Genomic DNA, 12,760 nt, shown 5'->3' on the forward strand with positions numbered 1-12,760 from the left:
GAAACCATTAAGTAGCCCTTTGAGTGGTACAGCAAGTGGGAGAAACTTGTCAAGAGGCATGGGGAGTCCCCCATGCATCATCCGATCCAATCATGAAGAAAGTGGGGTCATCCATTATCTCCACAAGTCCATAGTTAATCCTATAGAGTGCGGTATGCTGGCTGTTAGGCAATTTCATTATCCCAGCCACACACAGGGTGTTAGTTAAGTTACACAATTGTTGGGGAATCAATCCCATTTTTCCAGTTGTTTAATCATGTGCCATGGGGTTCTAATATCCCCACAAAATAATAAGATTGACTAAAGAGGCTATTGTGCAACTTCTCTGAAGTTTACCTCAAATCGTTTAGCTTAGGTAAACAAACATTTAAAGACCATCAAATCTAGAATTTAACATCCATAAAGGTGTGTTACTAAAACCAATTTTTCTCTCTAAAATAACCCTCATTTCCAGAGATAACCAAGTCAGGACTAATTCACTTGAGAAACAAGTCCAGTTTTAACAAACTTTGCCTATTATTTACATAAGCTCAGCAAGAACAGTGAGTGTGATCATACAGATCTTTTAGAATCTGCTTTGCTGGAACTTCTTAGAAGGAATTTCTAGGTTGAAGGCAGAGGTCCAACCCACTGAGCCACCCAGGCACCCCCAAGTTTGTTTGTTTTTTTTAAGACTTAAAAAATTTATTTGACACAGAGAGAGCACACAAGCAGGGGGAGCAGCAGAGGGAGGGAAGGAAGCAGGCTCTCCACTGAGCAGAGCAGAGCCCTGGGATCAGGACCTGAGCTGAAGGCAGTTGCTTAAGCAACTGACCGCCCCAGGCGTCCCTTGTTAGCTAAATATTAACATCCAGGCCGCTGAGTTCCTAGAGGAATGTCACTCTGCCTTTTTCAAGGATTTGTCAATGGGCTGTAGGGAGTAAAGAAATTTAATTCTTCTTCGGCCTCTGTTTCCCACGTCACTGTGAGGGCGCAGCAGGAACTACCAGGGCGCACATCTCAGCTTCCTGGACGGTCCTAGCCATGGTCCTCGCTAAACTGACATTTACTGAGTGAACAGTTGGGCTGAGGTCAGGGTGGTGACCACCTCCGCCTCCCAAAGCCGGTGAGGGGGCAGGAACCTGGAGAGGGAGGTAGTTCTTCGGCCCTAGCACGCGGTCCTTTCTTGGACTCTCCCAAACGCAGAGGTCCGGCCTGCCCCCACTGTCCCGCAGCGGAGACGGGAGGGACCCCTGCCAGCCCACCAGGTGCAGGCTTGGTTTCCTCGTGGGTCTCCGGCCACACGGCTCTGAACTGGGTCCAACCCGGCCGAGTCACATACGTGCATTAACTACCACCGGCTGCATGCTCGCCAAGGACCATTACCTCCCCTGCGGAGACTGCGGCTCCGTCGCCACGCAGTCGGCCAAAGCCCCAGGCTCAAGGCGGTCTGGACACTTAGAAGCCCTCAGCTGGGCCCCAGGAAAAAACCGCCCCCAAGGCCCTCAGGTTGCAGCGGAGGAAGCAGGGGTGAGTATTTTAACCTCATCCCGCAGCCCCGGGGCGGGCTGGTGGGGGAAAGGCTTTCCCCCTGGCAGAGGTCCGATTCAAGGCGGTTCAGTTAGATTTGATTTTCCCCGCCACCCGCCGCCACCCGCCGCCACCCGCCACCACCCGCCTCCCGCCCTTTGGTTGGTTTTGTGGCGCTGATTTGCTTTCAAGGGATCCGGGAAGGCATGGGGGGGGCGAGGTTACCGCGGATGCGCGCGCGGGGAAGCGTGGCGAGAGCTCGCGGGCGGGCACGCGCCCCGGGGGTCGATGGGGGCGGCGACGGGGGAGGAGAGCGCGCGGGCGGGCGGGGGTGGGGGATCGTTGGAAGAGGCGAGCGGCGAGAGCGCGCGGGCAGACTGGGGGTGCGAGAGCTGGGGGTGCGGGGTCCGTGGTGCGCGCGCGCGCGCGTGTGTTGGCGCCCTCACTGCGCCGCCCCCGGGGTGTGTGTGTGTGCGGGGGCGTGTGTGTGTGTCTTTCTTGTTGGCGAAGGAGAACTTCTGAAAGTTGCCCTTGGCGGGTGGGTGGTAGGTAGAGGGAGACCCGCTCCTGAAGACCCCGATTCGGTCCTATTAAGCGGCTCGGGCAGGGCAGGCGGTTCAGGAGGGGAAGGACGCAGGTGCAAGGGGCCGCTGGATGGCCCGTACCGGCTTGGGGGCACCGCGCGGAGCTCGGGCGGCGGGGACCCAGGGCGCTGGGTTTGACCCCCGCCCCAGGCAGACCAACACCTCCGCCCGGGCCTCCCACCTTACTGCAGCCCCTGCGGGTCTTGGGATCGGGTCATTCTAGAGCTATGACCAAGTGGGATAAATAGTTGCTAGATGAAACTTCATCAGGATAATGGAAGACAGAATGGGACCCTTTTAGCGGTAAAACCCACCTTACGTTACCTGTGTGAGAACACAGTTGCTGGTTGATCCATAAAGGGCTGGATAGAAATAGATTCCTATTTCCTTGGCTTCGCGCATCCAGTCTGTTGTTATGCAAAGTGCCAGATAGAAAAGGAGAGTATATAGCTTCTCTTGCCCGTAGGACTTGATTATATGACATTTAATAGGAAAACTCTAAGAAACTGCTTTCGGCACATCTGAAGTTGTAACTCTAGTCCCTGGCTCAGCACCTTGTCAGTTTTCTTCACTTACCCCAGTTTGCGTTACTTTGTACTGTCAGGTGTCTGTTATGTTAGCTCTTCAGGGCAGTCCCCAACCCCTCAGATCTCCAGCCGCCCGTACTGTGCCTGCTGCAGGCTCTGAGCAAATAGGGAGGCGCAAGCCCTCTTGGAGGCTGTGTGCAAGGTAGGGTCGGTGTTCATGGGTTTTCTGGCAGTCTCTGCACCCCGTGTCCCCCGTCCCCTATCACTTCCCAATTCCCAGAGGGAATGAGTTCTTCAGACCTCATGGGATCTACATTGTGTCATGTGTCTGAACGAGACTTAAATGTATGTATTTTAAGGATATTTTATTGTCAGAGAGAGAGAGAAGGAAGATGCACAAACAGGGCGAGCGGGAGGCAGACAAAGAAGCAGGCTCCTCACTGAGCAAGGAGCCTGATGTAGTACTTGGTCCCAGGACCCTGGGATCATGACCTGAGCCGAAGGCTGACGCTTAACCAACTGAGCCAGCCAGGTGTCCTGGCTGGACTTATATTTAATGCATACATTTCTTGATGCACCAGCAAGTGTAAGAACAGACAAACCTGACTTCTGCTGGGCTCTGCCATTGACCAGCTGGGTCAGTCTGGACACAGCACCAGGCCCTCCTTTGTGGTGGGGCATAATAATCCTTCCCTCATTAGGAATTAGTAGGCATGGGAAGACTGAGATCACAGCAGCCAACAGGTACCGAGCTTGCGCTAGGTCCAGCACGGTTCTTAGAACTTTTTATGTACTGAATTGTTAAATCAATGTAATAAGGTCAGTAGGGTGCCTGGCTCGGTGTCCAACATAGAATAAATGATAGATACAAATAGATTTTCTAAAAAATTACTCAATGAGGGGCGCCTGGGTGGCTTAGTCAGTTAAACGTCTGACTTTGGCTCAAATCATGATCTCAGGGTCCTGGGATCGAGCCCCACATCTGGCTCCGGATTCAGTGGGAACCTGTTTCTCCCTTTCCCTCTGCTGCTCCCCCTGCTTGTGCTTTCTCTCTGTCAGATAAATGAAAAATCTTATTTTTTTAAGATTTTGTTTATGTATTTGACAGACAGCTAAGGAGGGAATGCAAATGGGGGGAGGGGAAGAGAGGAAGCAGGCACCCCGCTGAGCAAGGAGCCCAACAGGTGCTTGATAACTCCCGGAATCATGACCTGAGCCCAAGGCAGACACGAACAACTGAACTACCCAGGTGCCCCATCAATGAAAAATCTTTTTTTTTTTTTAATATTTTAAAGATTTTATTTATTTGTCAGAGAGATAGAGAGAGTACAGGCAGGCAGAGAAGCAGGCAGAGAGAGGGGTGGGGGGAAGCAGGCTCCCCGCAGAGTAAGGATCCGAATGTGGGACTCCATTCCAGGACGCTGGGATCATGTCCTGAGCCGAAGGAAGGCAGCCTCTCAACTGACTGAGCCACCCAGGCATCCCTGAAAAATCTTTTTTCCTTTTTTTTTTTTTTTAAGATTTTATTTATTTATTTGACAGACAGAGATCACAAGTAGGCAGAGAGGCAGGCAGAGAGAGAGAGAGAGAGAGAGGAGGAAGCAGGCTCCCCGCCGAGCAGAGAGCCCGACACGGGGCTGGATCCCAAGACCCTGGGATCATGACCTGAGCTGAAGGCAGAGGCTTTAACCCACTGAGCCACCCAGGCGCCCCCTTGAAAAATCTTTTTAAAAAGTTGTTCAATGAGAAAGATTTCAGATAGAAAACTTTTTTATTGCACTTAAGCCTATCGGCAGCACTACATCTATGCAGGGTCAAAACACTCCTGTTCTACTATGTAGATGAAAACTGGCTTAAGTGTTCAAAATGCATTTTTAACTGCTTTTTGAGTGTCTTGGTGTGATGTATTTTAAGAATGTCAAGTTTTTAAGCTGTATACCTTTCATTTAAATATTTATATTTTGGTGTAATTGATTTAAATGCATAGGTATTTTCCTTTTTTTTTTTAAGGTTTTATTTATTTGTTTTTTAAAAGATTTTATTTATTTATTTGACAGAGAGAGAGATATCACAAGTAGACAGAGGCAAGCAGGGGGGAGGGGGAAGCAGGCTCCCTGCTGAGCAGAAAGCCCGACGCGGGGCTCGATCCAAGGACCCCCCCCAGATCATGACCTGAGCCAAAGGCAGAGGCTTAACCCACTGAGCCACCCAGGCGCTCCTACAATACATAGGTATTTTCTTTTTTTTTTTTTAAGATTTTATTTATTTATTTGACAGAGAGAAATTACAAGTACACTGAGAGGCAGGCAGAGAGAGAGAGAAGGAAGCAGGCTCCCTGCTGAGCAGAGAGCCCGATGTGGGACTCGATCCCAGGACTCTGAGATCATGACCTGAGCCGAAGGCAGCGGCTTAACCCACTGAGCCACCCAGGCGCCCACATAGGTATTTTCTAAATAAAGCTAAATACCAGGGCTGGTTGACTCGGTCAGTAGAGCATGTGATTTTTTAAATTTTTATTTTTTAAGATTTATTTATTTAACAGAGAGAGAGAGGGAACGCAAGCAGGGGGAGCTGGAGAAGCAGGCTTCCCGCTGAGCAGAGAGCCTGATGTGGGGCTTGATCCCAGAACCCCAGGATCATGACTTGAGCTGAAGGCAGGCGCCTAAGGACTGAGCCACCCAGGCACCCCAGCATGGGACTCTCGATTTCAGGGTTGGGCGTTTAAGCCCCATGTTGGGTGTGGAGTCAACTCTAAAAAGATAATAATATGCTACCTACTTAAAACCTGTTGTGGGATTAAATAAAGTACTTACTTAATTTGTATTGATTTATTTTAATATGCAGTAATTTTCATATATATGTATATATTTACATACACAATATTTAGCAGTTTTGCTGTCCTATGTGCTCACTATGTGGCAGCTGTTATTAGTGATCAATTATTAGTTTGACTTCTGAACTAAACAGTCGAAATAAAAATACCTATGAGAGAGACCGCTTTCTCAGAAATAGTCTTGAGTTACGCAAGGCCCGAAGTCAGTGGTGAAACATGAACTAGGAGTCACTGGCTTGCTGGGCATTCAGGCTAAGACTTCTGAGGGAGGGGCTTCTGGGTCGTTCAGTGGGTTAAAGCCTCTGCCTTCGCCTCAGGTCATGATCTCAGGGTCCTGGGATCGAGTCCCACATGGCATCTCGCATCTGGGGCTTTCTGCTCAGCAGGGAGCCTCCTTCCTCCTCTCTCTCTGCTTGCCTCTCTGCCTACTTGTGATCTGTCTGTCAAATAAATAAGTAAAATCTTAAAAAGAAAAAAGGACTATTCTGAGAGAGGTGCGTCTAACTGCTTTATAAAGGCAATAGGGTCCAGCTGGGCATGTGGGCAGAGACCCTCTGTAACTCCGATGCCCCTTGGGAAGGGTTTGCGTGTTTCATCTTGGTCCAGGTTCTATGAAATAAAGTTTGTTTTGGAGGCTGGAGTGACTTGGGTTTATGGCTGCTTTACTTACATTAATAAATACGTTTCATCCACAAAGAGAAACCCACTTCGGACAAAGGAAACATGGTTCCTTAAATACCAAGTGCATCCAGTTTCCATGAATTTGGGTTTTTGTTTCACTTTCTTTTGGTAGAACAAGAAATTGAAATCTTCCAGCAGGAAGCGGGTGAGGGAAAAACCTTTGTGTGGTTTGGCTGTCTGCCTCCTCCCACTTCCTTATCTTTTTGTTTGTTCTCTTTGTTTGAAATGTTTCTAGAGAAGCTTAAGCAATGGAAGTTTTTACATTTGGTTTAAAATTACAATGCACTTGGGCACCTGGATGGCTCCGTTGTTCAGTGTCTGCCTTTGCGTCTCTCTCTGTGTGTCCAAAAAAAAAAAAAACCAAAAACTTAAAAAAATAATAAATACAATAAAATTACTATGCGCTCCTTACTTTATTTTTTCAAACATAACAGATTTGTTACCAAGTGGATGTAGATGCTTATCCATGTCCTTAGAACAGACTTGCTCTGCTAGAGACAACGTGGGGTGTGGCTCAGCCTCTCACTAGTTTTGTGATTTTTTTTTTTAAGATTTTATTTATTTATTTGAGGGATAGAGAGTGCCCGCCCCCGCAGAAGCTGGGAGAGGGACAGAGTAGGAGCTAGATTCTGACCCTGGGGCTTAATCCCAGGACCCTGAGATCATGACGTGAGCTGAAACCAAGAGTTGGAGGCTCAACTTACTTTGCCACTTAGGCACCCCTCTGTGGCTTTGAGTCTTATCTGTAAAATGGGTTTGATAAAAGTAGCACTTTATGGGAGCCATGAAAATGGGATGAATTAAACTGGTTGAACCTAACATTCAATAAATATTACCTAAATTAAAAAAAAAATTTTTTAAGATTTTATTTTTATTTATTTGACAGAAAGGGACACAGCGAGAGAGGGAGCATAAGCTGGGGGAGGGGGAGAGGGAGACGCAGGCTCCTCGCGGACTGAAGAGCCCGATGTGGGGCTCCATCCCAGGACCTTGAGATCATGACCTGAGCTGAAGGCAGAGGCTTAACCCACTGAGCCACCCAGGTGCCCAATATTACCTAAAATTATTGTAGGGTTTGTGCCTTGACTTTGAAAACCATGACTAAGCATGATGCTTTAAAATTGACAAGGAAGAGGGGGCGCTTGGGGAGGTGTGGCCTCGCCCACGCTGTCCCGGGTCACCATCCCACACCTTGCGCTTTCCAGTCAACAGCGTATCTTGGTGATCCCTTATAAAGCCAGACTGCCAGGGAGGGAAGAGCCAAGCTGCATTCCAACTTGTGCAAGGCTGGTGGGGTGTTTCAAAGGGAGAATAAGGGGGCGGGGCGCCTGGGTGGCTCAGTCAGTTAAGGGTCTGCCTTTGGCTTGGGTCATGATCCCAGAGTCCTGGGATCAAGCCCTGCTTTGGGCTCCCTGCTCAGTGGGGAGTCTGCTTCTCACTCGGCCTCTGCCCCTCCCCTCTGCTCATGCTGTCTCTCACTCTCTCAAAATAAATAAAATCTTTTAAAAATAAATAAATAAAATCTTTTTAAAAAATTGAGAATGAGGGAGTAGAGCGAGGGGGAGAGTCAGACACATGGAAAATTACACAGTGAGTACGAGGGTCGGTCAGTGTCAAGGCCAGCAGGCCCGATGACCAGTGACTGTCCAAGTGGGGCTCCTGCCCTCCCACAGAGACCAGGAGACAGGGGGCCTGTCCCTCTGATGGTAATCCTCTCAAAGGGAATGGCCTTGGAGCATGTGGGCCTTTGAGAATGACACTCTGGGGTGGGGGTGGGGGATACATGTCTGTCTGAGAGAGACAGAGGAGGGACTTAAATCCTAAACTTTCTCAAGTAACTGCTCTCGGGGGGTTCAGAGGCCTCGCTTCAGGGATTGCCTGGAATGGGCAGCCTGAGCTTGGTCAGTTAGGCATTTGAAGAGGGCTGAGTCCACGTTCCTAGGGACAGCTGTGGGCAGCTGGAAACCACGCCAGGGTTTGTTCAAGTCTCTTGTGGGGTGGGTGAAAGGGACAGTCCTGCAAAGTGCAGGATTTGTAGGCTGCGGTGGAGGACCACGGTTTGGCCAAGGGCAGAGTCTTCCTCACATGCTGCGGCAACCAGCAGCGACACCTTGGTCCTTCTCATGGCTGGTGGCCCCCCGTTGACGGACATTTTAGGATGGTGTGTTGAAGCTTTTATAAACCCAAGCTATTTTCAAGAAAACAGATACTTAAATGGAAATTGATTTTTCAAAGAATGATGAATGCAGCATGTCAAGACATAGTATGGGGGCCCCTGGGTGGCTTAGTCGTTAAGCCTCTGCCTTCAGCTCAGGTCATGATCCCAGGGTCTTGGGATCAAGTCCCACATCAGGCTCCCTGCTCAGTGGAGAGCCTGCTTCTCCCTCTCCTGCTCCCCCTGCTTGTGTTCCCTCTCGCCGTGTCTCTCTGTCAAATATATAAATAAGATCTTTAAGGGAAAAAAAATAGTATGATAATCAATTTGAGGTTGAGTTCTGTCGAAAGCTCCCGACCCGTGCTCCCTGCCCCACGACTAACCTCATATGTGTGGTGGGTCAGTTTTTACAGCAGCCTCTGCACTCCGCTGTTCTGGGCTTAAATCCAGGTTCTGACACTGACAACCTGTGACGTGGTGACATGTTACTCTTACCCTTGTTACCTGAGCCTGGGTTCTCCTCTTCTGGCTATTAGCCAAAAACGACATACTCCTGGAGAGCACCTGGGTGCCTGAGCTGGTGAAGTGTCCGTCTCTTGGTTTCAGCTCAGGTCAGGATTGCTCATGGGTTGTGAGATCAAGCCCTGGTCTGGCGCCCGGCTCTGCCCCTCTCCCCCACTAGCACGAAGGTGTGCCTGCTCTCTCAAAGAAATAAATAACATCTTTAAAATAAATGATCTTAGGGGCACCTAGGTGGCTCAGTGGGTTAAAGCCTCTACCTTCAGCTCAGGTCATGGTTTCAGGGTCCTGGGATTGAGCCCCGCTCTGCTGGGAGCCTGCTACCCCACCCTCCCCCACCGCCCCCTGCCTCTCTGCCTACTTGTGATCTCTGTCTGTCAAATAAATAAATAAAATCTTGGGGCGCCTGGGTGGCTCAGTGGGTTAAGCCACTGCCTTCGGCTCAGGTCGTGGTCTCGGAGTCCTGGGATTGAGCCCCACATCAGGCTCTCTGCTCGGCAGGGAACCTGCTTGCTCCTCTCTCTCTGCCTGCCTCTCTGCCTGCTTGTGATCTCTCTCTGTCAAATAACTAAATAAAATCTTTAATAAATAAATAAATAAAATCTTAAAAACAAACAAACAAACAAGGAAGGAGAACCCTGGGGATAGTTCCCAAAGCAGTGTCTCCCCGAACAACAAAACTGGGGATGTTTGAAGCTAAGGGCACACGAATCACGAAGGGTCTCTTGCGGTGGGGAAGACAGCATCGAATTGCAGCAAAAGTCATCTAAGGTGACGGAGAGCAGATCAGAGTGCCGAGGGCAGGCAAGAGTTGGCATCATTAATTCTCTGGCTTTGGTCAGCCTGGTATCTGGGCGCTCAGAGGGTTTAGATCCTGTGAAGACTGCTCAGAGATTGCTTGAGTGGCACATCAGTCTTCACTTTCTAAAAAAAAATTTTAAGGATTTTACTTATTTGAGGGAGAATCGTTGGGGGTGTGTGTGTGTCTGCCCTCCGGAGGGGCAGAGGGAGACACAGACGCCCCATGGAGATCTCACATTCTTTCCCAAGATGGCCAGGGACCTACCGTGACTTTTCTTATGTTCAAAAAGGTATGGTTTGGCTTTCTTTTTCTGGGGATCCCTAGCTCTTTCTGCCTACACCCTCTCCGTGCCTCCGTGTCCGCGACGGTAAAAGGGGGAATGATATCATAGGGTTGCTGGGAAACTTAAGTTAGTCATCGATGTCCAACCCTTAATAATTGTTAACCAGCTCAATCTGATTTTTTTCTCATCTCCCACAGCCCGGCCTGGAAGAGGGTCTGGATTACTTTCCCGTTCCTTGTGTTCCTGCATCTCGAAGGCCTCCCCAGCATTCCCTGGTGGTTATTTCGAGTGCACCTGTTCCTGAAACGGCTTGAGAATCCCACGGACTTGTCGTTAGCAGGCAGGTGCATCTACATTGCCAAGTTTAGTTCTCCACCTACTGCGGATCTGGTGTTCTTGTCTGCTCTCGGCTCCTCCTCTTTTCAGGAAACCGTTCAGCATTCGCCGAGGGTCTAGGCCTGTGTGGGACACACCGACGGGGTGCGACGGAGTTTTTCTGCAAAGTACACACTTGCGTTGTGGCTACTAGATTGCAGAACTCTGTCCGGTGCCAAAACGTAGAGCACAGGCAATGGCTTTGGTTCTAATACATGGCCTGCAGATCTAGAGGAGTCCGAATCTTCAAGGAAGGAGGAGTGTTTGTTGGTTGGTTTTACGATTTATCTATTTATTTTGGAGAGAGGGGCATGTGCACGTGCTCATGGGAGTGGGGGGCTGTTGAGGGAGAGAAACTCAAGCAGACTCCCTGCTGAGCCACCCAGGTGGGTGGGGGCCCGAGGAAGCCGGGTTTGGAGGTAGGTCTTTAAGGACACCTGGAGCTGGATAGTGACGTGGGGGACCAAGGCAGAAGGAAATATAGATAAATTTTAATGTCCTGGGTGCCTGGGTGGCTCAGTGGTTGAGCCGCTGCCTTCGGCTCAGGTCATGATCTCAGGGTCCTGGGATCAAGTCCCGCATCGGGCTCTCTGCTCAGCAGGGAGCCTGCTTCCTCCTCTCTCTCTCTCTCTGCCTGCCTCTCTGCCTACGTGTGATCTCTCTCTCTCTCTCTGTCAAATAAATAAATAAATAAATCTTTAAAAAAAAAATTTTAATGTCCTTATAACCTGCAGCCCATTGATAAGTGCTGGAGATAGGCTCATGAAAACGTTCCTCCGGATCCTGAGGCTTTAACGCAGGAAAGTCCTCTTGGAACTTCCCCTCATCTTCACTTTTCCTAGCCCCAAGGTGTATAATCACTTGTTCTTCACAATCCCAGGGCCGCAGGGATCCCACAGCCACAGCAGCTCCTTCTGCCCCCCATGCCCTGTCCCCGTGCCCTGTCCCTACGCCCTGTCCCCACCATTTTGCATCAAAGATGTCTCGAGAATTCTTTCTCGGCTGTCCGCTCTGGACTGCACCAACTTTCCAAAACTCCGTGCATAGTCGACCTTGGCAGGAGACAGGCTCCCTGGGAGAGTGAGAGGCCGTGCTTGCCTGTGGGGCAGAATTCCTGTTTGGGGTTGGAGGGGTAAGGTGGAAGTAAGTTATGGGGGACTTTGGCAACTGAACACCTCTTTAGGGGCGCCTGGGTGGCTCCGTGGGTTAGAGCCTCTGCCTTTGGCTCAGGTCATGATCTCAGGGTCCAGGGATCGAGCCCCGCATCGGGCTCTCTGCTCAGCAGGGAGCCTGCTTCCTCCTCTCACTCTGCCAGAGATCTTGGGATCTCCGTCAAATAAATAAATAAAATCTTTTTTAAAAACCACCTCTTTAGATATGGCAAAGAGAGGAAAGAGCATCTATGTCTCTTAAGCCCCGTCTAGCCTAATGATAGCCCCCTTTGGCAAGCACCTGTGTGAGGTTAATAAGATCCACAGAACTGGGGGGTCTGGGGGTTTCTCGCGAGAAGCAATCTATCTTTTAAGTGTCGACTTAGGTCTCCGTTTTTGTCCTCAGTCCAGAGGAATCGTGAGCGGAACTGAGGCTGTAACATGTTTTACTCTTTTCCTGGGGAGAAAAAAATGCTGACCCCCGACCCCGGGGATGTCTGACATTGACCTTTCTTTTATGGCCGTGTTTCCTCCACAAATCAGGAAGCCGCTGCATTTTCCCTTTCAAGAACACATTGCTGGGGCACCTGGGTGGCTCAGTGGGTTAAGCCTCTGCCTTCAGCTTGGGTCATGATCTCAGGGTCCTGGGATCGAGCCTCACATCGGGCTCTCTGCTTGGCAGGGAGCCTGCTTCCCCTCTCTCTCTGCCTGCCTCTCTGCCTACTTGTGATCTCTCTCTCTCTGCGTCAAATAAATAAATAAAATCTTAAAAAAAAAACCCATCACATCGCCATGACTGAGCAGCTAGGCATCTGTTCCATACGTGCTGAGATCCCCCGTCACGCGGGCTACAGTAATAAGCCGCAACAGATCAACGGGGAAGTGTAATCTGATCTTGTGGATCTGAACATCGACGTGTAAATACATAAGGAGAGCGGGCCAGGAGTCGGCAAACTCTGTAAAAGACCAGACAGTAAATACTTTAGGCTCTGGGGTCATTTATCTCTGTCATCGGAGGGTGAAAAGCAGCCATATATTTTTTTTATATACCTTAAGTGTGGCCTTCTTTATCAGTATCATTTTCACATAATTCAGTATACGTTTCTTTTTAAGATCTTATTTATTTATTTATTTGAGAGTGAGCATAAGCGAAGGGAGGTGCAGAGGGAGAGGGAGAAGCAGACGCCCCGCTGAGCAGGGAGCCCAACGCGGGGCAGGATCCCAGGACTCTGGGATCATGACCTGAGCGAAAGGCAGACGATCAAAGGACTGAGCCACCCAGGCGCCCCTTGGTACACATTTCATACAACAGTCAAGTGTCATGAAACACCCTCCTTTTGA

Source organism: Mustela putorius, unplaced genomic scaffold (genome assembly GCF_011764305.1).
Source record: "Mustela putorius furo isolate JIRA1106 unplaced genomic scaffold, ASM1176430v1.1 tig00000738_pilon_pilon_pilon, whole genome shotgun sequence".
NCBI classification, from domain to species: Eukaryota; Metazoa; Chordata; class Mammalia; order Carnivora; family Mustelidae; genus Mustela; species Mustela putorius.